Source organism: Macrobrachium nipponense, chromosome 8 (assembly GCF_015104395.2).
Source record: "Macrobrachium nipponense isolate FS-2020 chromosome 8, ASM1510439v2, whole genome shotgun sequence".
In the NCBI taxonomy this organism is placed as follows: Eukaryota; Metazoa; Arthropoda; class Malacostraca; order Decapoda; family Palaemonidae; genus Macrobrachium; species Macrobrachium nipponense.
The window spans coordinates 28,994,744-29,009,743 of record NC_087203.1 but is presented as its reverse complement, the minus strand read 5'-3'; the positions used below and the strand labels follow the sequence as shown (position 1 = coordinate 29,009,743).

Sequence of the window (15,000 nt, the reverse complement as noted above, 5' to 3'; positions counted from 1 at the left end):
GCCAACTTCTACAGTTTCCAGGGATCTTGCTAAGGTTTACAACGCCAATGATCGTTGGTTTGGAAGAGGAATGATAATAATGACCATCCAATCCTCTTTTGGTAAGCAAGTTGGGAGCTCGCCTCGATCAGTTACACTAGATGAAGCTATGCGTTCATACAGTAAAAAAAAAAAAAAATGGTCAGAATGAAAAGAAAGTGCACCTCCATAAAGCTTCATAGAAAAAGTAAAGTGTATTTTTAACACATTGTGCGAAGTCCCAAGAGCCTATGCCAGCATATTGCTGGCTTAGCCAACAACAACAGCCTTAAGTAAGTTCCTAAGATAAGCTACGAACTTACAAGACCACTTAGCGCATCCACAGATTGAAAGCATATTTTTGTCACTCCTGGAGAGATAAGAGAGTCCACTCGACGCACTGTGTCCGTGCAAGGGGGCTGGACATTCCGCCTCCAATTCCAGTCGACGACGCAACAGGAGGCGCCGCCAGAAAGGTAAATAAACTCTTCGCCAGTAACATGATTCCAGTAACGCAGCGGGCTTAAACACCAGTTACCTGAGAGAGGAAACGGGTTACCCTTCGAGACCAAACCGCTCCTTATTAGCCGCCTCCCTACTTGGTTGGGTTTTGGTTACCTGGCTGTGCTAGACAGTTTTTTTTTTTTCATCCTTTTTTTTTGTTCCTTTTCCTTTTCTTTGCTTGTAGTATGCAAATGACACCCCCAATAATGTTTCTCTCCTGTATTTTAATTGCAAAGTCCCTTTTTTTTTATCTTTTCTGATTTTTTCTTTTTTTTTGGACAGCATGATCTAGTGTAACCAGCTATTCCCCCATCGACTCCTTACCACACCCTACCCCCACTATGACTCTAGCGGCACTCCTCCCCCGCCCCCTCCGTCATCTTTATTACGGTACTTTCTTTCCCACACGTTTCGTACGCGATCTGTCTACTCGTGAGACCCTCCGGAAACCGTGAACAGCGCAGCACCCCTCGCTGACGTCACGAGGTCACAACAACAACAATGGTCACTGAACGATTCTTCATTGCGACTCTCTCGAGTACCTCAGATTGCGCCGAGATTCTCTCTCTCTCTCTCTCTCTCTCTCTCTCTCTCTCTCTCTCTCTTACATTGACGGATGTCAATGTATGAAACTGAATTTGAAGATTTTCAGTCCCAGAATTTTTGTGGTCAAAACATGATGCGAGGAAAATGCGGTGTTTTTAAATAGAAATAAAAAAAAATTGACGAAAAAGAAAATGTAAATATCTGTGGTTAAAAAAAAATAAAATAAAAAGACGGAAAGGAATGGCAGTCTTTTATTTTTCTAAGACAAATCACGTAAAGGAAAAAAAAAACGATACAAGTAAAAGTAGCTTTTTGTAGGAAAAGGTTTATTAAAAAGGAAGGAACAGTTGTAGGAAAAATGTTCTGAAATACGAAGCAGATTTTATAGTAATAAAGAAGCTGCCGTCGAGGAATATACTCACTATTTGCTAAAATAAATTACGAAATGATGGAAAATGCAGATTTGTTTGCGGCACAAAATTGTGACAAATGAAAATATAGATTTTAAACCGATAACAGAAGGACAAAGGATGAAAAAACGTTTCGGAAAAATCTGCGTAAAATCATACTGGAAAGTATAATGAAGTTTCCCTCCAAAATTTAGATTCTAAATTATACGTTTTAGACTTTCATTATATGTGTTACGAACTGACACGTTAAATAAACGCAGACCTTTCTGGCCAGCTCTGTGAAATTAAAACGTATTGACTTGGTTGTCTGGTTAAACCACTTAATAATAATAATAATAATAATAATAATAATAATAATAATAATAATAATAATAATGTAAATGCAGAACCATGATCTTCTACACTCTGACAAAGCTCCCCATTCAAAACAAGAGCTCCCACGAGAGTACAAATAAAAATAAAGCCTAATTCTTCCATACTGTTGCTGTGCACCATGGCCGTTTCTGCCTCACCGCAGTCGACTAACCACTTGGTACGAACTTCACTGCAGAATGGCCCCTCAATAAAAGAAGCCGTGAAACGTTAGAAGCTGGCTCATAGCGCCCCTTCGCTTCCAGTTAATCCAGCCATTAACCGTCGCCAGCGCCCGACGCAATAACAAAGCCAAAAGGAGGACTGACTGCCTGTGCTCCTCGAAAACGCAAAACAACTCTCGGTTTTATAAGGTCCTGCCCGCCCTTCCCTTCCACGCTGATTTCTGACGACCCGTCTGGTTTTCGTTGTTGATTGCTTGGTGGATTCCTGTACCGTAGAGCGCTGTATAGTGTCAAGGCCTACACGCTTCTACAGGCATACTTTTTACCCTAGATCGACTGGCTACTCAAAGTTTTTTCCTTCATAATTTTTTTCTGCATTCTGGGTCACATCAGTTATTCTTGAGGGTGAGGTCATAATCCCAATGCCGTTTACCAAACCGGTTTCAACCTATCGCAAACGAGGAAAAGCTTGGTGCATGATTTTCAGTTGATGTCAAAAGATGCACTGGAATGTAACTAGTGACCACCTCTTACTGGTGGGGCGGGCGTCTTAACCACTGAACTACCAAAAATTACTATTATATATAAATATATATATAATATAAATAAATATATATATATATTATATATAATATATATACATATCTATATATATATATATAATATATATAAATATTAGATATATATATATATTATATAAGATATATATATATATATATAATATATATTTATTATATATATATATATATATATATATATATACATATATATATATTATATATATATATATATATGTATATATATATATATATATATATATATATATATATAATGTCCCTTGCTAGCTTAGCCTGAAATTGAAGCTACGAAAAACCAGGTCGAATCTTATCGCAGTGCTTTATCAAGAAGGATATGAATCCCTTTAAGCTCCAGCACCTGCATTAGGTGAGATTAGGTTGTTCAGTAGAGTAGAAATCATCCAATTCGCACCGTGGTGCACAATGTCAGATTTGCTTTCTTTCAGTATTCATATTTTACCTCTCTCTCTCTCTCTCTCTCTCTCTCTCTCTCTCTCTCTCTCTCTCTCTCTCTCTCTCTCTCTCTCTCTCTCATGCTGATGGCGCACTGAAGCCCCGTTGTGCTTCTTATACCAGTCAGGATACCGTAGGAGGGTATAGTGCCATTAGTACACCTCACGTGGTGCACTGTAGGCATAACTTAAGGCTCTTTGCAGCGTTTTTTGGCCGCTAATTGCAACCCCTTCCATTCCTTTTCCTATACCTCCGTTCATATTCTTTCTTCCATCTTACTTTCCAGCCTCTCCTAACAGTTGATTCATAGCGCAACTGCTTTGAGGTGGTCCTCCTGTTACACCTTCCAGAACTTTTTACTGTCAGTTTCCGTTTCAGCGCTGAATGACTTCATAGGTCCCAGTGCGTGGCCTTTGGCCTAAATTCTATATTCTGTTCTGAGAAACCTGAAAAGAGACAAATTCAAGCGTTGACAGTAATGCAACCGGTTCTGTAAATGGATCGATATCCACGATAAAATTTGGCTTTACATTTTCTACATGTGAACTGTATTTTCGTGCATTTCAAAGATACACAAGGTGAGAAAAATAAAGTCAAAATATTAAGCAAAGCGAGTATTTCAAGTACTCAAGGTACAGTAGCTAGAGTGTGGGCATTACGCCTTCAAGTTTTCCATTATAGTACAATAAGTACACATATCTGAGATTCTCAAAGTTGGAAAGAGAAAGAGCTGTAAAACATTTCAGAAAACAATACCCAACACAGTAGGCTTAAAGAATACGAAATATCCTCTGACTTCACCACTGTTATATCAAATATAGCACAGCCAAAGGAGGATGTAGATGCCCAAATGCCCATCGTTGAGAGCAAAAGGAAAGCAGGATCAGTGAACATACCCTATTGAGCAATGTTCATGGGGTCCATAATTGGATAATAAAAGCTGTCTACAAAAGGGTCAACTAGTTTCACAAAGACATAGTTTGGCTGAATGCAGTAGCAGCCCGCAGGAAAGGGGTAGGCCGATATAACTGCGTTACTGGTATCAACGGCTGTTATTCCAAAATCGGTACCATTATAGTAAAGGAATGGTTAACGAATGCTGAATTTGCGAGAAACACCGTAATATTTTGATGGTTAATCGTAAAGAACATTATTCCTTTCCCATACTTTTAAAAGCACGCAACACCAAAAGACTTTATACCATCATTATTAATGTCCTTAACACCATCAAGAGATCCTAACCTGTTTAATAGTACTTGACACCACCAAGAGCCCTTAACACCATCAGAAACCATTAACACCTTCTGAAGCCCCTAGTGCCTTAAGAACTGCTAATACCTTCAGAAGCCCTAACAACACCAGAAACCATTAGCAAATCCGAATTCCCTAACACCTTCCGGAGCGCCTGTTAGTACTAAAATGCCTTATACATATCACAGGTTCTGGTGATATTTTGTCATTGAAAATTAAATGAATCTGTGATTAATTACTGTATTCGCTATCACTGAACAAAAGCTGAATTGGAAATTAAATCTAACGTCATTTCCAGCTCTTCCAAACAACGTCATGTAAATGGTTTTGTATTTAGAAATTACGGTTACTTGACTTCCCATTTCATTCGGCAACGTAATCGAAAGATACACTGATGACGGCAGCCACAGAGACATAAGGTAATTGTAGATTAATGATATGGACATAGGCTATATGATATAATACTAAGTTTCATGGCAAACGTCTCTTGCAAATGAATAGCAAAGCATTTCAGATTTTGTAATTTTGGCTGGATAAAATAATGGTATATGTTTTTATCTTTGTTCTCGACATTTATGTAGTGTTGGTCATTAGACGTACAAGATTCTCTAGCTTCGTCTGAAGCTTTGGTTAAAAATTTGCTTGTTTCAGTCTAGGTTCCAGAGGGGGATTTGGCTGGCTAGGCGATGAGTGGAGAGCAGATATTCTTCCTTCGTTAAACAGGCTTAATCGCAGTGAACCTCGATCAATTCATCGCTAATGGATATGGAGATTAATTAATAAAATCTTCACGGATTCGGATGAACAAAGTTCCTAAATAAAAAAAAATGAAAAGTGTTCATGCACGCAGACCCTGATGAATAAATGCTTTATGTAAGTAATCCCTGATGTACAATACAGTCTCTTCATGTGCGTGGACTCAGATGGACAAACTTTCATGTACACAGACCTTGATAAAGATATCAAGAAAGCAGACCTTGTCGAACAAGGGCCGCAGCAGACCTTGGCTAAACCATACAGCGACTGCAAGCAGTGCAATGATGCATATCGTTTCGGAGAGAGCAACCATTGGCCAACGGCGCGTCAATAGTCGTCGAGTACGCCATAGCAGCAGCGCACCATTTGATCCATTGTAATCTGCTTCACCCTTCGTCGAATTATTATGATACTGAATGACTCTCGAATTTCTTTGTTCCCTCATGCTCAGTTCCCAGGTCATTATGCATTGTGCTCGCCCATGTGAGAACTTTATCCTTGGCGGGGCAATACGGAGTATTCGAGGAGTCAATCGTCTTAAAGAAAAAAAGAAAATAACAAGACACGAGGCTAGTTTTTCCTTCGCCTTTTGGAGACGTAGGTGGATAATCAGCCTTTTTTTTTATTTTTTTTTTATTTACCAGCTCACTTTTTTTTTACGAAAATATTCATAAATATTAATTATTCTATCTTTGCGAAAACTTAATATTCACCCACCTGCTGAAAAATCTCCAATAATTTCTCAGCTACTTCCGTTCTGGTTGACTGAGCGGAGCAAGAGGTCCATACTAGGCGTCTGGTTCCGTTTAGCGCCTTAACCACACACGTACGCCACCACGCCTCTAGGCAAGAGCCCGTGCTGGCAAAAGGACACCGTAATCTAAACCAACCTATCACCATGAAAACTACACAAGTTTTTAGCTTTGGGATTCTTCTTTTATTTATTCATTTATTTATTTATTCTTTGCCTTCAAAACTTTTGTTTTGGGAGAGGAAACTTTGTAGAAACAATCATAGTGCAAAGGATTATAAAAATTCGCGGGAAAGTCATACGTTCTCATTTAGAGGCAACAGACCACTGTTACGGTAAATGGAGATATAGACGCAAAAGGTGGTTGTTGCCTGAATGAACCGTAGGCGCAACGTTATTATTATTGTATTCTTATTATATACAGAAGGTTAGCCATATTCATGTGGGAGAAGTCCACAGAGGCCATTGACTCGAAATTCAAGTTTCCAACTTTCAAAGAAGATGACGTTCATTTTAAAAAAGGGGACAGACGGCAAAGAATGTACAGGAAGAAAAGACCAGTTATTACAAAACCAAAATAAATGAATGAATTATTAAGTAAAAAGGAGAATTGTTTCAGGGCTGCAGTACATTGCATATTTGCGTGAACTTCGACCCGAGTTATCTTTTCTGCTGGTTTTTCCTCTTCATTACGCTGAAGAAACCAATACATTAATATCCAAAGTTATCAAGGTGTGGGAACATGAGGTTAGGCTTACCTGCTGGCTTAATGGAGGCGAGACTCTTATATTATCGTCCATAAATGTATTGAGTGAATATTGGCTGCCAGAGTGAGTCTCAGATGCAACAGACGGCTTTGTCAGAAAGCGCAACAAATGCAGTGCGATAAAACACAACGGGTACAGAAGAACCATTAGCGTAAAAGGACCGGCGCCCATAGCAGCGGACCCAAGTTCAAACCACCGGTGGCCATCAGCATTAAAGGTGACGCACATAAGGCGACTGACTACTATGTTATGTCTTACAAACACGAGGCTTTGTTACTGATTCTCCTCTGCTGCAGGTTCTAGCTTTCAGTTGCGCTTTGATGAAAAGTATATCTTTGTTTAACCAGACCACTGAGCTGGTTAACAACTCTCCTAGGGCTGCCCCGAAGGATTAGATAGGAACCAATTGGTTACCTAGCAACGGGACCTACAGCTAATTTGTGGGATCTGAACCATATTATATCAAGAAATGAATTTCTAATCACCAGAAATACATTCTTCTGATTTCACGTTGGCTGAGCTGGAGAATCGAGCTAGCGTCTACCGAATCGATAGGCGAGCACGTGAACCACTCGTCCAACGTGGAACTTTGCGCTTTGATAAACGCTAATGACATTCTGTAGCCTCATTGCCGCTGAGTAACGCTTATTATTATGTTTTTTTTTTAATGACGTTTCCCATACTTTTACTGCCGGAGTGAATAGCATTGTGGAAGTTTGATGCACGGAGGATTCATCCTTGATCCAGCTGTTAAGTTGAGGAATCAAGCAACAAATACTCAATGATTTCGTCAGTGAATTAGAGGAGAAAGGGTAAAACCTGTCTGTCGGTAAACTTAAAAGAACTTGAGTACTGTGGTGACTCTGGGAGAGCCTAGGCTGTGTGACAGGTTTCGTAAGTCTCTCTCTCTCTCTCTCTCTCTCTCTCTCTCTCTCTGCAAGGGAGGGACTGAGTGTGATGATCCCTACTCATATATCACTAACGGTCTGAAAGGGCTTCTACCGTTATCTATATAATCATTCCCATAGTCCGTCTGCATTAGGTTGTTGTTTTAAAAGATTAGCGCCCCTGAGTTTTATCTCTAACGATGTCACAATTCCAGTTCGACTATACACGGTGTCAAAGTTCCGAACCTTACTGCAGTCAGCTTAAGAAGTTCCAACTTTAGCTATCAAAATGTAGAAAATGTTTTCGAATCAAAGCTGTGATCGTGATTTAAGTTAAAATTATTCCAAGTAGAATAATTCAAAGTAAAATGACTTAAAGTAGAATCATTTATAGTAAAATTATGTAAAGTATTATGATTTAACGTAAAATTATTTAATAAAGTAGAATGATTTAAAGTAAAATTATTCAAAGTAGAATTATATAAAATATAGTGATTTGAGACAGAATGATTTAAAGTAAAATTATTTAATGTAGAATTATTAAAGTAAAATCATTTAAAGTGGACTGATTTAAAGTAAAATGCTTCAAAGTGAAATTATTTATAGTTGCATGATTTAAAATAAATTTATTTAAAGTAGAACGATTGAAAGTAAAATGTTTCAAAGTAAAATGATTTAAAGTAGAATGATATAAACCAAGATTTTCCCCCTCCATTGTATATAGAACTCTGGGCATTGCATCTCTGGGGATGGGTTTTTTTTCTAAAGCTTATAAAACAACAGTAACAATAGCAAGCTTATCTGGAGAGAGATCTTGAGCCATATCTGAAATACAGGGCACTTTTCATGTGTCTTTTTCTTATAGCTTCTTGTTTTTTGAATAAAGCTCACAATATAAGTGTATATGTCTATATATTATATTATATATATATATATATATATATATATATATATAGATATAAATATATATATATACATATATATATATATATTTACATATATATATGTATATATATGTATATCTATATATATATATATATATATATATATATATACTATATATATAATATATATATATACTAGATATATATATAGGTGTGTGTGTGTATATATATATATATATATATAATATATATATATATATATATATATATATATATAGAGAGAGGACGAGAGAGACGAGAGAGAAGAGAGAGAGAGAGAGAGAGAGAATTTTTTCCACAATTGATTTTGCGAAATCTTTGCCAGCTTTATCATCATATCTTTATTCATTCCACATCAAAGGTGCACATGCAGATAACTTATCGTTTAGTTAAATGATTACAATCTGGTAACATATCAGTGTTTTTCTTCCCCGTGTGCCATTGTGTATGAGATTCAAAACCGAAACGTGAATTATCGTTGGGTAACACTTCCCGAATTGTTTGCAAAACATCTCGTTCAGTTGACGGCTTGGTATGGCTAAACCTGAGGGTGTATCATGGGAACACATGCATCTACTCGTACTCAGACGCTTGAGCGATATATATATTAATATATATATATATATATATATATATATATATATATATATATATGTATGTATGTATGTATGTATGAATATGTATATGTATATGTATATGTATGTATATATATATATATATATATATATATGTATATGTATATGTATATGTATATATATATTTACGCAAATATACTTGTATACATATATACCACAATAAAAATACTTTTGACAACAACAAATATTGGTACCCATTAGTATTTGGTAGGACTGGTGGGCAGTTCATAGGCCAGGAGCGATCGGCGAACCTAGCAAACGTGAGCTGATAGTAGCTACATCACTCAGCCATGACAAGCACTTTGGCAGAATAGTGAGGAACCTACTGTGCAGTAAACTTCCGTAACTTTGTGTGTTCCATGAAACGAAATATATGATTCATGAGAAGCCTCTCGATTCCCATTATATTTACACGCAATTGTCTGTATATTCTTTCATAAAGGGTTTTATTTTGCTAAATTTATTTACCCTCATACCATGCTCTTACTGGCAGTGAGTTTCGATTGCTTTCTTTCGTGAATTCTTTCCGATTCCTTCACCAGTCCCAGCGGTTTCTCATCACCATCGCCAGTTTACCCTGTATCCAATCGCGATTTCATTCACAACCCATCATTTAATCCCACTCCACCGCTCGTACAACCCCTCTGTAAAGCCGTGTGTGTCTGTGTGTGTATGTGTGTGTGTGTGTGTGTACAAGTACCATGTGTGTTTAGAGAAAGAGAAAGTATCGGAGGGCTGGCCTTCGCAAAGAGCAAGTAATAATGTCGCTACGAATAATTGAATAAATCCATCTCCCTTAAGCCTAAGACAACGAGGCGCAGGCGATCTTTCTCTCTACAACCAGTGCCTACAACCCCTCCTCCACCAACCTCCCCAGCCACCATTCCGTAAGGGGTGAGGGTGTTAGGAATCTCCATCATTCCTTATTCATTTCGCCGTTTTATGGCCTCCGCATACGACATATCACATCGTGAAACAGCGAGAGAGAGAGAGAGAGAGAGAGAGAGAGAGAGAGAGAGAGAGAGATTTTGCATACATCTATGTTAGGTTACTTCGATTCCATTCCAGTTTGCTTTATTTTATCGCATTCTATAACTACTATTATCCTCCGTATTATGTATCTAAAGTTAACTTCACGCAGTTCGTGTATTTTATGAAATCTTTGTCCCAGCACTACATACACAACACACACACACACACACACACACACATATATATATATATATTATGATATATATATATATAATATATATATATATATATATATGTGTGTGTGTGTGTGTGTGTGTGTGTATGTGTATTCATACACACATGTGTGTGAACCCGTTATATAATGTTAACTTCATGTATTTACTGTATTTTATTAAATCGTTGTCCCAGCATATTCACACACACACCTGTACATGCATATAAAATATATAATATATATATATATATATATATATATATATATATTTATATTATATATATACATGTATATAATATATATATATATATATATATATATCTATATATTATATTATACCATATAATATATATATATATATTATATATATATGTATATATATATATATATATATCCATATATATATATTATACATTTATATATAATATAAAATATTAATATATAATATATATTATATATATTATATATATTATATACCATATATATATTATAATATAGTTATGTATATAATATATATATATTATATAATATAATATATTTAATATACATAACATAGAAATTTATATATTATATGTTGTGTGTGTGTGTGTATGAACACGTTATTTATGCAGTCTAATCATATATATGTATTACGCATTTACATGTGAAGTATATCACACAACTGACTTGACGAAACACAAACACTAAAACGAGAATATCCTCCTTTTTGCTTCATTTCGTGGCACAATTTAAGATTTTCTGTTCTCAGTAACCCGACGAGATGAGGGATGGCATTCGTGGAGAGAGAGAGAGAGAGAGAGAGAGAGAGAGAGAGAGAGAGAGAGAGAGAGAGATCACTGGGCCATTTCTAGTATCGTTAATGTCACTGGGCATTGATTTGTCTTACTGACAAACGCGCAATCGTTGCTACGTTTAAGGTTATGTAAGATATTCATGCAACAGAATGTTAGTTGGCAATATCTACACGATTACACGTATACACCACACACACGTGTGCGCATATATCTATCTATCTATTATCTATATCTATCTATCTATCATCTATGATCTATCTATATCTATCTTATCCCTATAATATATATAATCATATATATATTAATATATGATATGTATAGAGTAGAATATATATATATCATATATTCTCTATCGATATCTATATCTATATATATAAATATATTATATTATTATATATATATATATATATATAGATAATATATCTATACACGTGTGTACGCGTATTTTGAATGGTTCAATACGTTATTTAGTTATTTCCAAATACAATCCATCGGTGATTGTGAATATTCAGAAATGTAATAAATTTCACACGTATATTTTTAGCATTCCTCTTACTGAACGAGATTGGTATCCCTGATCCGTGATTGTTGGCATCTCTGCCTCCTGCATATCATTCCCATTAACACTTTATCGATCGAATTTGGTGATTGAAATGGCATAACCTTCCCGAAATTCATTTTAATCGTTATGAGAACAGTGATTTGCGGTTTGTCTTTGCCGCAAGACAATCGTTGTCTTTGCTTCCATTTACGATGATTCCGCAAATTGGCAAATCATGATATCGGTTGATGTAAAGGTAGACAGACTCTCACGTGTGTTTTTCCTTGCTCCTTCTTGGCAATCTCTTTTCTTGGAAACCCCTGGGAAGATCAATTGTCATTGCTTTCAGTAACCATTAGAAATACCGAGAGAATTGCACAGGTGAGGGCCTTGGCGAGGTAATTAACCCTTTTCACAGGAGGAGGAATTGTACAGGTATTCCAGCGCCCTCCTGTTCTCTGTTCTTTGATCTTCAGATGAAGTTAATGTACTACATCTCTTTTCCTCGTCTGCAATCCAAGCTCGTACGTCTGACTGTTTTCCAAACAATGTACATTTCCTCACTTCCGTTTAGTTGCAAAACGAAATACTCTCTGTCTATCCATTACAGTCTACACCTGAGTAAAATCTCATTGTACAAAGTTTTTATTCATCTGTGCACTTTGGCTTTGCATTCAAGATCAATTCTCGGGAAAGAGTATTAATAACCCAGAATGAGCTCGTTCCTAGTACCTAACGTTGTCTCCTGTTCTTGGAATCTCGTGATTTCATTGGAAAAACTGCTGAATCAGCCACTTCCCTGATTACGCATATTACAAACACGTGGAGTCTGTTTGCACTAAACTACACCGGGAAGGATTTACAAATAAACTGAGGTGTTTCAAAACATCAACATTTACAGTCGTCTGCTCGTAATCGTTTTATTACATTATATTCCTTCCACGTTTTTCTCCTTATCGCCACATGACAATCATCGTACAATTTTTATCTAAGTATATATGTATATATATATATATATATATTATATATATATATATATATAATATATATATATTGTGTGTGTGTGTTTTATACATCCATTGGGAGTAAGATATTCCCGAGGTATAGTGAACGGGACATTACATAGTAATCTGTGGCTTAATATTTATAGCATACACACACACACACACACACACACACACACACACATATATAAATATATATATATATATATATATGTGTGTGTGTGGTGTGTTGTTTTTGGTTTGTTGTGGTGTGTGTGTGTGTGTGTGTGTGCGTGTGTGTACACTTAATAGTGACGCAACTACTCCCACGCAAAATTGCAAGCCACTCAGCTTGTACCTGACAGTTACCACAAATCTGCCTCAAACATCATCTCATTAATGAAGAAGCTTGGCGGATACTGGAAGGCTCGCCCGTCTGTGAAAATTACGTCACTCATAAATCCAATGCAGTTCGTTCCAGGGTAGCCTTCCAAGGACTTTATCCTTCCTTCCCCCCCCCCCCCTCCCCCCCCCCCCTCTCATGCCACCTCACCCCAACCCCCCCACCCCCTAGAGTAACCCGATTCAACTCTTATCGACCCAGTGTGACATTATTTCAGCTCCGGATTTAGTCCTATGCAACTTGCAAGCTCCTGGAAATGTCAAGATTTCGCTACGTGGGACGAAGTAGGGAATGCCATTGCAAGGACCACCGTGGAACTGTGATCTGAGGTTATCAATGTTATTTTGCTTTCCAAAGTAACATGGTATGGTGGTTATGACCGACAGTGTTCCTTCATCGGGTCAATGTACGTGGTATTGAAGATTTTTGCTTTATTTGCTCTTCATGGGCCTAGAGAGAGAGAGAGAGAGAGAGAGAGAGAGAGAGAGAGAGAGAGAGAGGTGAACGTTTAAACTAACCTACAGTATATGTCTCCCTTACAAAACCATAAAGGAGAGAGGGAGAGAGAGAGAGAGAGACCAGCTGCATTACATTCAGCCTATTCATCTGTTCGCTCTGGGTTTTGACTACTAAGCTGTCCAACTTCTTGAATTTGACCTTGTTCCAGTTGTCAAATTTTATCATATGTCTGGAATGATCATAAACAGATATTGAAATTACCCACTTTTCCATGACGCGTTTTAAATAGCTATAAATAGTCCTATAAAACAATATATATATAAAACAATTATTTCCCGAAAGCCCCCCCAAAAAATGCACAGGATATTGAGTGCAGTTTTAGCACCGTGAGATCCTATTTCGCGCCTTTTTTTTTTTTTTTTTTTTTTTTTAAAGGACCCATTTTTTTTCTAGTCACGGAATATTTGATACACAGAGTTTCATTACAGTCGAAAGGTAATTTGAGGAGGGAATGTTGCAGACGATCCGCCTCTCAGACAGTGTCGTGTGTCTTCTTCGTCGACGGGAGGTTCATAGGGCGAAGACAAGGCGCTAAGATTAGATGGATGAAACGAGGACTTTCTTGTGCATCGGCTAGATTGCCTCCCTACGTCGAGACGGGAAGTTGCCGTTGCAAATGATCAACGCTTTTGTGTCTGTATATAATATATATATATATATATATATATATATATATATATATATATATATATATATATATATATATATAATCAGAGGAAAGACGACGAAAACCACACATCACTAGCTGTCTTTTTTATTATTTTGCCGACGTTTCGTATTGTTTTACAGAATTTACATCTTCTGGGCTGCACATAAGAAAAGATAAAAACATAAAAAAGTTAAAAGTATAGTCTAAAAGTTCATTTTAAAATACATTATTGAGTAAAAAATGAAATCGATAAAAATAAAAACAACCAACGCTAGAGGTGAGACAGCAAGGAACTAATGAAGGAAACCACCACAGTAAGAAATTATGCTAAATACAATTGACTCGCAGAAGTATGGGTGTTTAATGATGGTACGAGTTGTTTTATAAACAACGACTCAAGGATTGTTAACTCTTGTGTTTTTGGTAGTATGGCCGATTACACTGAAATCTTTGTTGTCAATGTAGGTTTTACATTGTTTTGCATGGTTCCTGATATTGGAGTGCTCTGGGTTTGAGATTCTGCTCCCCGTGCGGAAACTAATTCCCCGATGTGAATCGATGCGCACCTTAAGTAGCCGACTGGTGGATCCCACGTAAATCCCTGAAATACATTTAGGGCAAGTATATTTGTAGATGACACCAGAAGACATATAAAGGACACAGCTGATCTTTTATCTTAAACAAGGAGCCTATATTAAGAGGAGTTTTGGAATTAATTTGACTGATATGGCTGGGAAATGGTCATGAATAATTTGCGTGAATCTCTTTTGAAAGGTTAGGTCATGGTATATGGAAAGGTTGCATAGAAAACTCATTTTTGGTACAGTTGGAACGTCAGGTTTTCTAGAGAAATGTCTGTTTAGTAATTTGTTTAATTTTCTATATACTAACCTAGGTGGGAAACAGTTAC

General features: G+C 36.7%; 1 protein-coding gene across 4 annotated transcripts in view; it reads left to right on the top strand.

Annotated features, from left to right (window-relative positions):
• LOC135222628 (probable nuclear hormone receptor HR3) overlaps positions 1-15,000 on the top strand; it is a 437,120-nt gene that overhangs the window by 297,699 nt on the left and 124,421 nt on the right. The window lies entirely within an intron of this gene.